Genomic DNA, 15,821 nt, shown 5'->3' on the forward strand with positions numbered 1-15,821 from the left:
TTTTGCGACTTCATCGCATTAAGATATCAACTTGGTTCATTTCTTTTGACCAAGACTTTCATGAGTACTATGAGAAGGCTCATATATTGTTAATCATTATACATATTATTTTGGTGGGCTTGCTGCTCACCCTTGCTTTCTTCTTTCATCACACAACATCAGATAGACAAGATGAACCGGACCAAGCTCCCGATTCGCAAGAGGTTAGGAGACGTTCCGCAGTTTTCTAGAAGCACTGATGCCGCCATAGCTGAGGTAGGAACTACCAATAGGCTAGGCTTTTAACTTTTGATGTATCAGATTATGTATATTTATGAGTTGTAATAATGGCAAAGAAATGTAAATTTATTCAGAAACCTATTTAAGGTGTATTGGCATATAATTGTGGAATAAAACGACTTGTGATTATTTTTGGATATTCATCTCTGAGACTATAACTTGTGGTGTGTGTGTTTATTGTGGGGTCATAGTACAGAGTAGTTGATTATTTATTAAGAGTGGGTGTTGTTAAGGGAAATGGAACTCGTGACAACCCGGATCCCCGACCCCGGATTTGGGGGTGTTACAGAAATGGTATCAGAGCCAAGCGTTATAAACCTCAGAGATGATGTGACGTTAAGATAATAAGTTAACCAAGATAATAAGAACTCTTGCCAAGTTCATAGTCGGGCTACCTAACGTAGTACTGACAGTTAAAACCCTTATAGGAACCCTTATAAATATCGTGATAGGAGCGTAGTTCGTTATCGTATATGGTAGCGGAACTCCGAACCCTGAGGTTGAGGAGCAACAACGCGATGATGTTTTATTAGTAATTGGAGATCGGATTATGGATCCGATAGAGTGTCCTAATGCAGGACCGGATGATGTTGATGTTGAGGATGTAGCGGTTGAGGATGTTGTCCTAGAAGGGATAGTTGCTGAGGAGGATCCCATGGAGGATCCTGACAAGAATGAATAAAAGGACCACTGATGAATTGATGACCATGGTTAGGTCGACTACCAGAGGTAGGATTGGTCGGTCACTACCGGAGGTTCGTTCAAGTTGTAAAGAAAGTAGCCCCTTTAACGCGGCTTACTCATAAGATTGAGAAGTTCGAATAGACAGAGAAATGCGAGAACAGCTTTTAAAAACTGAAGCAAAGGTTGGTGACGGCCCCTATGTTAGCGTTGCCGGATGGAAAAAGGAGATTTTCTGATTTGTAAGTGACGCTTCGCATAAGGAATTAGGGTGCTTCTTAGCACAGCAAGATAATCGCGTCTGCGTCAAGACAATTAAGGTAATATGAAATTCGATATCCCCGCCCATGAGCTTGGGCTCGTGGCAATAGTTTTACCCTAAAGATTGGAGGCACTACTTGTATGGAGAGAAGTGCGAGAATTACCTAAGCCATAAGTGCTCTAGTACATTCTTACGTAGAAAGAGCTCAACATACGCCAGAGGAGGCGGTTAGAGCTAATCAAGAATTATGATTGGGAGATTCTTTATCATTCGGGGAAAGCCAATATGGTGGCTGATGCCCTTAGTAAAAAGGAGAGACTCAAGATGATAATGTCTTTTGGAGAGTTTATAAGAGATTTTGAGAAAATGGAAATAGTAGTGAAGGTAATCGGAGCCGGTACCGAAAAGCTGTTTGAGATAGCAATACAGCCCGAATTATTGGAAAAGAACATATTGTGCCAGTAAAAGTGATGAATGAAGGCAGAGAGCCAACAAATAAATATGAGATTAATACCGAGAAAGATGATAAGGGAATAATGAGGTATTCCTATAGAATTTGGGTTCCGAAAGTTCAAGAGCGTAAGGATGAGAACTTAGATGAGAGCCATAGTTTGAGGAATAAGATTTAGAGCAAACCCTGAACGTGATAGTCAGGGAGGTCGCCATCAAGATAGAAGGAACCCATGACATATCGGAGTGGAAAATGAGGATTTTAAATTAAAAGATGACCCCAATTATGGGGAGTAGGATGAAACATTTCATACTAAGGAAATAGAAAGTCGAGTACGGAAAGGAGACCCGAGACGGTACTCCTATACGGCAATTCATGGACCTGTCTAGACAGAACTTAGACTATTATCCCCAACCACCACCTTGAGGAAACAATGCGATAGGAAATTCTTTCAGGACCTGTAAGTCTCTAAGCTCTCAGAGTTCCAAGGAACAGGTTGACCCAATCGAGGCAAGAGCCTGGCTAAAGGAAATATAGGAATCATTTGAGATTCTAAATGATTGACGAATCTCAAAAGGACTGTTTTTGTCACTTATCCTCCTAAGAGAGAGACCACCCGCTGGTGAAAGACCAAGAAAGGCACGGAGCAAGAGATTATAATAAACTGATTTAAGTCCAGTCAATTGTTTTCGGGAAAGTAATTCCCAAAGATAAGGAGATAGTGTAAAAGCTTTAGAGCCAGAACAAAGGCAGACAAGTATGATAAATTATGAATCTAAGTTGTAAAAGTTGTCAAGATTCGTTCTGAGGACACGAATCCAGAATGACGGGATGTTTGAAATCAATGCTTATATTGTGATTGGTTTGTGAAATAATGATAAGAGAAAGGAAAATAAAAAGAAACTGAAGTGGAAAGGAATATAAAGGCAATAGAGTTTGAGGAATGATAAGGGAGTTGGGTATGAGGAAACCCTAAAGACTCATAGCAATAGAAATAGAAAAGTGTGTAATCGTCAGGATGATGATGATCCACCATGAGTTAAAATTGATGGTTGAAGGCATAAGAGATACATATATTGTACCCCCTTTAAGTTGGGAGGATTCGAGGAAACCTTGAGATAGTTCGAAGGATAAATATTGAGACACGGATAGATTGAGGAGACAAGAAAGTAAGAAATCAGGAAAAATTGGATGAAGGAAGTGACCTTCAATAATGTGAAATGTAAGACTGGTGGCTCGATACCCAGAAAGGGAGACGCCATGTATGAGAGATATCCCAATATTGAGATGACTGTTGAGATAAACAACAAAAGTAAATAAGGAATTATTAAGAAGAGGTTCACGTTGAACATGACCAATATCTTCCAGAACATCCATGTTATCATTACCAAATCAGGAAAGAAAAGCGGATGACCATTGTTATCTTTTGGAGGCCATATGGATTGACCTCAATTTGAATAAGGATGCTATTATGAAGTTAGGTATAGACTATCGAGGTGGGAATGATGAATAAGATAATCTATCAAGGATATATGACTTGATTTATCCATGGAAGGATGCATGTACCTTTTTAAAGGTGGAATTAAGAATAGAACATCGGTAACTTAAAATGAATCCTAGGGGAATGCATAAAGGTTGGCATTTCACCCTTAATAGGGACAGTATGAGTTTTGACAGGATGAATTGGAAAGGATTAAGGTAATAACAACCTTTAAGAATCAGTGGAGAAATTTTTCAGAAGTATATAGACAATGGTTCTAGTAGTAGTAAATGGTATTTTGATATGCCCTGTATCTAAGGAATACAGGAGGAACGATTCAAGGATAACCCTAGAGGTTTTACAAGGAGAAAGGTAATATTCAAAATTTTCAAGAATAGAAATGTTGATAAAGGAAATATGACGTAATTATATTGATGCCAAGTGAGGCACGTGTTAAACCACGAGAAGGTATGGATCGAACCAGTAATGGTCGAAATTGTTCAGGGCAATTAGGACTTAAGATAAAAGATGTTCTAATTATGATTTAGAGTCAGTCATGACAGTGATTAACCTCTAAAGACTGAGGCAATAACTTATGGAAAAATGGTGATTTTTTTTTACTCATCAGATTTTAAGGAAAGCATTTTCACATAAGCTGTGATTGAAATAAGGTAGAAAATTTATTTGGAGATGGTTAAAGTGACATTGACTGTAAGGAAATTTTACTATCAGGAAAGGCCAAAGAGGTGGCCGACACTTTAAAGGTAAGAGGATAATTATAGGCGCTTGTGCCAAAAGAATACAATGATGATGGTTAAAACTGTGAAGGTTGTATTATGGTTTGGAAGATTGACATTCCTTCTGATGACTGTGCAATACCCAACCGTAATAGTAGTTCGGTAAAGGTTTAATTCGTGTAATCGCCAGGAGCGGGCTATCTATCTTAGAAGGTACCATCTTGAGAATGAGCCAGGACTATATTTCAAAAAGGACTAAACAAACCTTTGAGTTAAGTCTTCTATTGAAGGTATATGATTAAGAATGGTATTAACCTGCTATCGTTGCTTTGAGCAAAACTCTTCTGCAAATTTTATCTGCTTCATGTCATGTATGTATGTCAGAATCAGGAGTGTACTCCATGAATCATGAATGGTGATTATGTTATCTCCTTAGAAGGATTTGATACGACATGTATGGACTCCGTATGGTTAGCTATTAAGATTTCATGGAAAGTGAATGATGACAGTGGGTCAGTGGTGGATCATAGTAAGGCAACAATGATTCTGCGAGTAACGAGCTGATTACAACCGTGAGAGTTGTATTGGAATGGATGTTGAGATTGAGTACCACTAATCGGGTCGTGGTAGTGTATAAGTTATCATTGATAGACTAATTAAGTAGAGTATCTACCTATTGAATATTTATTCCCTCTTATGAAAAGAGAGTCGTATTACTATATGAGGAAGGTTGCGGTGCAAGCATAGAACTCTAGTAACGGTGATGTCTAAAATGAGATCCCAGGTTCGATTTTCGAAATCGGGGGAGTTTCAAAGGTGATTGTGTATAAGCTCGAGGAAGAGCATGGGTCCATAGAATGATGGACGGAATAGAAATATTTAGGCATGGGAAATACGATGCTATAATACTTGATACTGATATAAATACGTATATGTTTTGTTCTCCTATGACAAACCTCTATAGTTCAGAGGTAGGTTCCAAGCCAGATATTTTGTGGCAGTATATTTTTTTATATATACAATTCTCTTCAGTTCGTTCTTTTCTCTTCTCTTCATTTCATGTAAGTTGAGAAGAACAACCCTTCCAGAAGGGGAGGTATTGCCGAATGACTGTCTATCTGTGTGATAGAAGCCTAGTAGGATACCAACTATTGTTTAATTGCTTGTCAAGTACTAAAGGCTGGCCACCTTCTGTACTAACTATGCGATATAACAAGTGTTCATGATCATAGTGATCTCTCAACAAATTCCTTTACTTCTATTTGATTGATCAAATTTTGGAAAATAGAAACAACTGAAAAAGGAGTAATAAAGTTATGGTGGTATTCAGAATGGGAACACATTCGTAATACTAAGGTTGACGTGGTTATTAAAAGGTTATAGAATGCTAACGAGCAAAAGTATAACCAGTATAATATTAGGAACGAAAGGTAGTAGCGATTACGAACTCGAAAAGAATGGGTATTGAGAAGCAAAAGCTCTAATGCAAAACGCTATAATGAGAGTCTGTGCAATAGACTTGAAAGAATTTAGAATGATCACTTAACGCGGATTTAGTTATATCATGACAATAGATCATATGTCATTATCGAGGTGTCACCTTATGAGATCCTTGAGGGAAGATAATGTCGATCTCCCTTATGTTAGGATGAAGTTGTAGAGCGCAAGATGCTCGGACCTGCAGTAGTCCAAAGGACCAGGGATATAATAGATCTAATCAGAGGACGGCTGGTAGTAACCCAAGATGGACATAAGAGGTATGCTGATTTGACTCAAAAAGGACAAAGAGTATGAAATAGGGGGCCTAGTAATGTTATAGGTATCCCCTTGGAAACCCTTGAAAAAGGATTGATGAGGTTCGGAAAGAAAGGAAAGCTAAGTCTACAATTTGTTGGACCCTTGGATATATTAAGACGTTTGGGAAGTTAGCATATGAGCTAGCCCTACCCCCGAACCTGTAGCAAGTTCATAACGTGTTCCATGTATCAATGTTAAGGAAGTGTAATTCGGATGCCAGACAAATAGGGGCATATGAGCGCATAGACATGCAACCAAACGTAACCTATATGGAGCAACCAGGAAGGGTATAGAGTAAAAAGGAACGAGTGCTTAGGAGAAGGGTTATCAAACTAGTAAGAGTTTGATGGTAGAACCACAATGTGGGAAAATTTACTCGAGAGTTAGAAAGTGCAATGCTAAGAGAGTATCCCTATTCATTTTCTATCTGATTCCGGGACGGAATCCTTTTAAGGAGGGGAGACTGTAATAACCCCAATTTTTGGGAAATTTTTGAAACCCTTATGAATAGTGTTTTTGCTGAATGAGAAAACTTTTCATGCCACACTATGTAGGGGTTCTGATATGGATATTCTGAGATTTTATTAGTACTTTATAAGGGATATAAGTGTATGTAAAGATCGTCAGAATCCAAATCCGAACACTTTGATTTTTCCCGGAAATACACTAGATACGGAAAGATTTGAGAAAAAGGTAACAGGATAAAAAGGATTTAAATTAAAGGATTATAGGAGAGGATCATAAAAGGAATATAATATATTGAGAAAGGTTAAGGGAACCTAAGTAATAAGATCCCGGGTATGATCCTTCAAACGATAAACGAAAACGAAAGTTAAGCGGACCGTATAACAGATCAGCGGTCATTAGGCAAACAATTAGGAAGTTAATCAAAGGGATTAGAGAGGATGATGTCACCCAACCAATGAGAAGAGGACAAGGAGGGGAGGATGACATCATGAGGATGATGCAAGCATGACATAAGAGGGAAGGAAATGTGGTGGAATATTAACCACACAAAGTCAAGGCTACAAAGGGAATTAACCAAAAAACAAGACAAAAAGCAACCAACCAAGCAAAACAAATCACAAAACACCAAACCTTCCATTTCTTCATGAAGCTCTCGGCTTCTTTCTTAAGAATTGGGAAGTCCAAGCTCCTCCACTTGCCATTTTACAAGGTAATTATCCTAGCTTCTCCTAGTTAAGTTACATACTTCCTAGAAATCTTAGCTTCAAAATCCTTTCCTAGCATTTCCTATAAATCATTCAAGAAGATGGTGAATAGTACTTTCTTGAAATTAATTTTTGTGTTCTTGATTTCTTTGAAAGAACAAGCTTGTAGGAGGTTAGATTAAGGCTTCCATGGGCATTCCAAGGACCTTTCATGGATTAAAAGCTTCAAGGAAGGTATAACTCTTCATGGTCTTAGTTTTAAGTTTTGTTGTTTAGATTTCCTAATGTTTAGATGATGGGTTAGTGTAATGGGTGTGTAATCATGTTTAGAGCTTGTTATGAGTAGTTTAGTTGGTGAGAGGCATGATTATTGTGTGTTTAGAGATTGGTTGATTTTGTGATATTTTTGGAGTTGGAAATCTTGGTTATTAGTTAATGAACTTAAGTAAACTCTTAGTTCATAATTGAGAAATAAGTATGAATTGGAAATATTGAATTGTTGGGGCTGTTGTAGTATGGTATGGATGGATGTTGGTTGTATGAATGATATGAGGTTGAATTTTGGTTGTTTTGAATTGGTTTAAAATTGGGAAATCGCGTAAACATAGCCGTCGTAATGTCCGATTTACTTTAGACTGCTTTTGTTCATAACATTAGGACCCGAGAACCCCCTGCTAGTTTATGACCACTTCCATGTTTAGATAGCTCATGTTACGAGCTTCGTTTTGATATGTAGTTCGTTCGATTCCGATGCACGGTTTAGGAGAAACGACCGTTTCAAGTAACGGCGTTTCGCGAACGAAACTTTTCCCCTCGCCTTACTTTGAAACATAGGTTAAAGACCAAAAAGGGTTAATTAATGTATGAAACATTTATGGTAAGTGTGTTAGGCAGTTGGTAAGACACTCGCGAAGGAATCGCTTTAAAACTCGTAAAGGTTAAATTATTAAAAATGGTGGAGCCGAGGGTACCCGAGTGACTTAAGCGAATCAGTGAGCGCAAAACAAGCGTTAGAGTCTAAGTTAGTTAAAGTATAGATTTACAAGTGACTTTGGTTTAATTCCAACTTACTTGTTGTTTATAGGTTACCAGACTCGTCCCGAGCCATTCGTAACCCCAGTCGCTCAGGCAAGTTTTCTACCCGTTATACTGTTGTTGTGATGTATATATGTATATGCATTATCTTGTGATAGATGCATGTTGGTTAATTAGCAAATATTGCGATATATTGAAGCATGCTGATATGGTATATATATGCATGCCTGTTTCGTATTCTTGCCATATATATCTGTTGGTTCAGTTGATAATACCTATGCTAGAGAATAGCAGTAATTTGCATATACCCATAGTAGAGGGACCCAAAGGTGAAAACATTTTCTAAAACCGGGAGTCGAGGATCCCGAGTAGATTTTATATATATATATATTTATATATATGTATGGTTATAGTTTTCAAAACTATTAATCGAATAAAGTTTATTCGATAACTTTATTTTATTAATGAATATTATCTTGAATATTCATTCGAGGACTTATGACTCCTTTATATTATTTATTGAATATTATTTGAATATTCAATTGAGGATGTATGACTCCTTTTATTTTATTATCTGAATATTATTTGAATATTCATTCGAGGGCTTATGACTCAGTTTATATTATTTAATGAATATTTTTGAATATTCATTTGAGGATCTATGACTCCGATTATTTGCTGAGATATATTCTTTATTTTATTAAAGAATAAGGTGTAAATAATCAAACTTATTTTCGATTATTCAAATAAAGATAGTACTTTCATATAAGTATATCTTTGGTTATTTAATATTCGTTTCAAGTATAAGTTTTAAAACTTCTACTTCAATTATTTTTATAAAGATTATTCTTTATGGGAATATTATTTAAATAATAATATTCAGTCATTTTCTAAATATTCTGGGGACTGATTTACTTCATTAAATCAGCTTCACTCCAAACATTCTTAAAAATGTTTTGCGAGTCTTCAAAATGATTTTTTTAAAAGTTAGAGCGGATCCCAAAACTCATTTTTTTAAGATCCTCCTTTCGAAGGGGATTTAAATACTCGCTCAAAACCTGAGGGATCCGGCTCTGTGGTGTGTTTTATATTCGCAACAAGGTTGCTGTTTTGATAAATGAATTGATTACTTACCCAACACTCGGGAAGTAAAATTCTTGGAACAAGTTAATCCATTAACAGGCATCGCCTGGAAAATATCGGTGAGTTCTCCTTTCCAAATAGATACGACTTCTTGGTGGAGCCGTATCAACAAGTTTCTACTTGGGGAAAGTGGGGACAAGCTTTACGTTTCAGAGTCATGGATTTCATCTGAACTAGGAGTGGCGTAAGTGGCCGAGTAGCGCCGGCCCAGCCTTATTATATTGGCCCAAATGGCCTGGAAGTTCCGCTAAGGCGGTCCATTCCTTAGGAGTTCAGTGTTCGGTTGATAAGTAAATCCGACAGGTTCTCCTCTACATGTAGAAAATGGTGGGGTTGTACTACTACGACTGATCATCGTAAGTGGTCTTCCTGGCGCGGCAAACTCCCGTAATGAGTTCATCATCCAATTGGATAATTTCTGCAACACTACCCAGAGCACTTCGATAGAAAGGCTACGGTTGGGCGATTGTTGAGTGTTGGCAGGGTCAAGTTTTCAAAATGATGTTTACATCAAATGAAGTATCTCGTAACTTCATTTTATTTTGATAATATTTTAAAGATTTAATCTATTCAAATCTTGCCTTATAGTCTCATCTCTGTGATGAACTTTTGAAGCTAATTATAACTTGAACGGTGGTAGTTCAAGTAGTATTTGGGAAAGATATAAGTATATTGGGGTATCTTGTAACTTCATCTTTTAAACTTATATCTAATTAATAATTGTCTTATGAATGACAAAGATTTTCAGAAAAACGTTGAGACAAGGTTAGATATATGAGATCACCTTGCAACGATATTTTTTTTATACAGTTATACACTGGGACTTTGTGTATATTATGCATGGAAGAGGACTTCCAAGATTTTGAAAAGTATATATGTATATATATACTGAATATTTTGCGACTTCATCGCATTAAGATATCAACTTGGTTCATTTCTTTTGACCAAGACTTTCATGAGTACTATGAGAAGGCTCATATATTGTTAATCATTATACATATTATTTTGGTGGGCTTGCTGCTCACCCTTGCTTTCTTCTTTCATCACACAACATCAGATAGACAAGATGAACCGGACCAAGCTCCCGATTCGCAAGAGGTTAGGAGACGTTCCGCAGTTTTCTAGAAGCACTGATGCCGCCATAGCTGAGGTAGGAACTACCAATAGGCTAGGCTTTTAACTTTTGATGTATCAGATTATGTATATTTATGAGTTGTAATAATGGCAAAGAAATGTAAATTTATTCAGAAACCTATTTAAGGTGTATTGGCATATAATTGTGGAATAAAACGACTTGTGATTATTTTTGGATATTCATCTCTGAGACTATAACTTGTGGTGTGTGTGTTTATTGTGGGGTCATAGTACAGAGTAGTTGATTATTTATTAAGAGTGGGTGTTGTTAAGGGAAATGGAACTCGTGACAACCCGGATCCCCGACCCCGGATTTGGGGGTGTTACACGCGGTACTCATATTTAACTTGGTCCCCGCACATTCCTGAAAGCTCCTCCAAAATCTGGAGTTGAACCTGGGGTCTCGGTCTGAGACAATGGACGCTGGGACTCCATGTCGCGTCACTATTTCCTTAAGGTAAATGTCCACCAGTCTATCGACTGTGTATCTCTCATTGATAGGAATGAAATGAGCTGACTTTGTCAGTCGGTCTATAATTACCCAAATGGCGTCGTGATTGGCTTTCGTCCTTGGCAAGCCTACAACAAAATCCATCGCTATCTGTTCCCATTTCCATTCGGGAATCTCCAGGGGTCGCAGAAGTCCACTGGGTCTCTGGTGCTCTGCCTTTACTCTTTGGCAAGTCAAACACTTGTTTACCCATTCTGCTACGTCCCTCTTCATGTTGGGCCACCAATAATATTCCTTCAAATCCCTATACATCTTGGTACTTCCCGGGTGAATGGAATACCTTGAACTATGGCTTTCATCCAAAATCTCATCTTTAAGTTCTTGAACATTCGGAACCCAAATTCGGTAGGAATACCTCATTATCCCTTTATCATCTTTCTCAGTATGGATCTCCTCTCCAGTCATTGACTCTCTGCCTTCATTCATTATTTTCTCCTGGCACAATCTGATCTTTTCCAATAACTCTGGCTGCATTGAGATCTCAAAAAGCTTTTCAGTTCCGGTTCCGGTTACCTTTACTTCTATTTCCATTTTCTCAAAATCCCTTATCAACTCTTCCGAAGTCGTTATCATTCCGAGTCTTTCCTTTCTACTAAGGGCATCAGCCACCACATTGGCTTTCCCTGGATGATAGAGAATCTCACAATCATAGTCCTTGATTAGTTCTAACCATCTCCTCTGGCGCATGTTGAGCTCTTTCTGCGTAAATATGTACTTGAGGCTCTTATGGTCTGTGAAAATCTCGCACTTCTCTCCATACAAGTAGTGCCTCCAAATTTTTAAAGCAAATACTATTGCCGCGAGCTCAAGGTCATGAGTAGGATATCTAACCTCGTATTCCTTCAGTTGTCTCGACGCATACGTAATAACTCTACCGTGCTGCATAAGCACACATCCTAATCCTTTGTGCGACGCGTCACTATATATCACAAAATCTCCTTTTCCGTCCGGCAATGCCAATACCGGAGCCGTTATCAACTTTTTCTTTAATTCCTGAAAACTGTTCTCGCATTTCTCCGTCCATTCAAACTTCTCTGTCTTACGAGTAAGTCGTGTCAAAGGGGCTGCGATCTTCGCAAAGTCCTGTACAAATCTTCGATAGTAGCCGGCCAATCCTATGAAACTCCTTACCTCTGTGGGTGTGGTTGGCCTTTCCCAATTTGAGACCGCCTCTATCTTGGAGGGGTCGACCAATACTCCTTCTTTATTGATCACATGTCCTAAAAATTGTACTTCATTCCGCCAGAATTCACACTTCGAGAATTTGGCATATAACTGCTCCTCTCTGAGTATTCCTAGAGCTATCCTCAAATGCTCTGCATGTTCTGCCTCAGTCCTTGAGTAGATTAAAATATCATCGATAAAAACTATCACACACTTGTCCAAGTACTTCTTAAATACTCTATTCATTAAATCCATGAAAGTCGCTGGGGCGTTGGTTAATCCAAAGGACATTACCAAGAACTCATAATGCCCATACCTGGTACGGAACGCTGTCTTGGAAATATCTTCGGGTTTAATCTTTAGTTGGTGATATCCAGTTCTCAGGTCAATCTTGGAAAAATAAACAACATCCTTTAGCTGGTCGAACAGATCGTCTATTCTAGGCAATGGGTACCTGTTCTTTATGGTTAGCTTGTTCAACTCTCGATAGTCTATGCACAACCTCATGCTCCCATCTTTCTTCTTAACAAATAAAACTGGTGCTCCCCACGGAGACACACTGGGTCTTATCATACCCTTATCCAAGAGTTCCTGCAATTGGATAGCTAATTCCTTCATTTCTAACGGGGCTAACCGGTAAGGTGCTTTTGAAACTGGCGCCGTCCCTGGGGCCAACTCAATAGCAAATTCAATCACTCTATCGGGTGGTAATCCCGGAAGGTCTTGGGGGAATACATCTTCAAATTCGTTGACTACTGGAATATCTTGTAAGTTGGGCACGTCCACCACATAGGCTAGGTAAGCCTCACTTCCTTTTCGTAGCATCCTTTTGGCCTGGGCCATAGTCAAAAATTTCTGCGTCTGCCTCTTTCCTCTAAATATAACTTCTTTCTTCCCGGGGATATTTAACTTAACTTTCTTCCCTTTACAGTCTATCTGAGCATCGTTGCTAGATAGCCAGTCCATTCCCAAAATCACATCAAACTCCCCTAATTTAAAAGGAATCAGATCAACACTGAAAGATTGCTCCCCTATGCCTATCTCACAGGCGGGGTGAATCTGGTTAACAGGAATAATTTCATGATTGGCTATTTCTACTTGTAAGGGTTCTATCAAGGGTTCAGCCTTAAGTCTTAACTTACGCGCAAGGTCCTTTGATATAAAAGATTTAGTTGCTCCCGAATCAAATAAAACATTTGCACTGACTGAATTTAGAGAAAGGGTACCTGCTATCACATCTGAATCGTTCATAGCATCCTGGACTGTCATGTTGAAAGTCCTCGCAGTAGGTGGCTTATTGGAAGCAGCCCTGCTTGCTCCCGAAGCTGCTGGTTTGTTCATTGGGCATTCCTTCTTCCAATGACCTGGGCGTCCGCACTGATGACAATTGGTGGTTGGAACGATGGAAGGGGTTGATGATGGGCACTTAGTTGAATAGTGGCCTTCCCGACCGCACTTAAAACAGGTTACTGGCCTTCCTTTACACTCCCCAGTGTGATTCCTTCCACATATGTTACAGGCTGGCAATGGGGGTCGAGACTGGTTGGAATAGGACATTCTTGACTTCTGGCCGCCCTGGCTCACACTCACACTCATTGGCCGCTTAAACCCAGTGTTCCTTCCTGGTAGGGACACTGCTCCTCGATTAAATCTAGTTGGGAAGCTCCTTCCTGCGGAACCTCCACCCATGCTCATACTTTTCCTCTTTATTCCTTTCTTCTCTCTTTCCTTCTGCATCTGTTCACTTCCGACTTCTACAATCGTTGCCTTTTGCACCAGAGTGGCATAGTCCGTAAGCTCAAGGATTGCCACCCTATTCTGAATCCATGGTTTCAGTCCCTGCTGAAACCTCCTAGCTTTCTTTTCCTCGGTGCTCACAAACTCCGGCACAAACCTTGATAACTCAGTAAATTTTGCTTCGTACTCTGCTACAGACAAGTTATTCTGCTTTAGCTCCAAGAACTTGAGCTCCATCTGCTTTTCCATAAACCTCGGGAAATACTTTCCCAGAAACAACTGACTAAATCTCTCCCAGGTTATAATAGCATCTGTCTCCATGTTTTTCTTGGCCTCCCACCAGTAGTTAGCTTCTCCTTTCAGAAGGTAGGTAGCAAATACAGTTTTCTGTGCCTCATCGATACTCAAAATCTCAAAAGATTTCTCCATTTCCTTTAACCATGCCCTTGCCTCAACTGGGTCGGCTAATCCGTGGAACTCAGGGGGCTTAAGGGACTTAAAAGCCCTGAAAGAGTTTGCCACTGCATTGTTACTTCCTTGAGGGGGTGGGTTGGGTTGACGTTCCAAATTCTGTCTTAGGAGTTGCATGAACTGGCCCATGGGATCCATGCCTGGGTTTGGTACTGGTTGCTCAACCTCGGTTTCTCCTTCTTCAGCCTCTATCTCAAATCCCTCAACATCATATGTTTCCTCTTCCTCTTCATACAGGGAGTCATCCTGTTCCACATAATCCTCATCTTCCTCTTCACTGTGTTCTTGGTTTCTATTGTCCTGATTATGGCTTCCCTGGTCCTCAGATCCAGGGTTCGCCCTAGTTCCAATCTTTCTTGGCGGCATGATTCTGATAATAATAAAAACAATTATTGGGAAAATTCAATGTTAGGTCACATTCATATACAACATTGTGCCTTGCACAGCTCTTATAATGGGGAGAACGTATATCGCAATTCTATTATTTTAAGAAAGTTCTAATACGAAGGGCAGTAATAATAATGATAAAACAGTAATCCCGTCACTATGGAACTGAACTGAAAGGAAACAAATATATACATAATGCGAGAATACATAGTTTAATCTGGTCAAAAGTACAACAGTGCTACAGTCATCTGTCCCAAAAGTGATACACAAGAGTCTATCTATCTAGTCAGAAAAAGGGATGCTATATACAAGTCAACTATCCCGGAAAATTGGCTCTTACTAAGGCCTCGGCTAACTAGACAACTAGACTATTCCATCGTCAATCCTGAATCACACACCGGAGCGGGTCAGCTCCCAAACCCTTTCCATCGCACGACGGAAGATATAGTCGGCCTGCCGCCTGGAGATCCTACCATGCCTGTCCCCCTGGAGCGATCTGAGCCTCGCTCGGGATGTGAGCTCTATCCCCGTAAGCTCCCTCCTCAAGGATCGGGGTATAGAAGCCCTAGTCTCATAAGCTCGGGTACGCCTACCCGCCCTCTCTACATCCAACTCCCTCCTGGCCTCATTTAGTCGGCCCTCGGCAATAGCCACTCGGGTCCTCAATACATCCTGAACATATCCATGAGCTAACGAAGACTGCCTGTGGGCAGGGTCAAGAGGTGGTGAATCCGGAGCCGCTGAGGGTGCCTCCTCGGTCTGCCTAGGCTCAGAAGTATGGGTCTTTGAGCTGTCATCATCAGGAATCCAAGATAGTGGTGGAGGGGTTGGGGCTCTGACCACCGGAAGTGTGGGTAAAGGGATACCAGCATACACTACCATAGATCCAACACGCTCCTCAGCTACTGGGACCTCATCCGGGTCCTCCTCATCTGGAATAGCAATAACCTCTGTCTCTGACTCCTCTGAGGGGTCCTCCTCATCTGAAACAGCAATGACCTCCGTCTCAGGCTCCTCTGAGGGGTCCTCCTCATCCTCCTCCATCTCAGGCTCCTCCTGATCCTCAACATCTAGCAATGCCTCATCATGCTCACGCTCGAACATCTCAGGGTCCTCTATCTCAGGCGCCTACACATTAAACGAGCTAAGTTACTATCATGATACTTATAAGGGTTCCCGTAAGGGTTTTAACTGTCAGCACTACTTTAAGTAGTCCGACCATGAACTTGGCAAGAGTTCTTATTATCTTTGTGAGTTTGTTATTATATCGACGCATCATCTCTGAGATTTATAACGCTTAGCTCTGATACCATTTCTGTAACACCCCCAGATCCGGGGTCGGGGATCCGGGTTGTCACGGTCTTTCTTTCCACAATATCA

Source organism: Apium graveolens, chromosome 8, assembly GCF_009905375.1.
Source record: "Apium graveolens cultivar Ventura chromosome 8, ASM990537v1, whole genome shotgun sequence".
NCBI classification, from domain to species: domain Eukaryota; kingdom Viridiplantae; phylum Streptophyta; class Magnoliopsida; order Apiales; family Apiaceae; genus Apium; species Apium graveolens.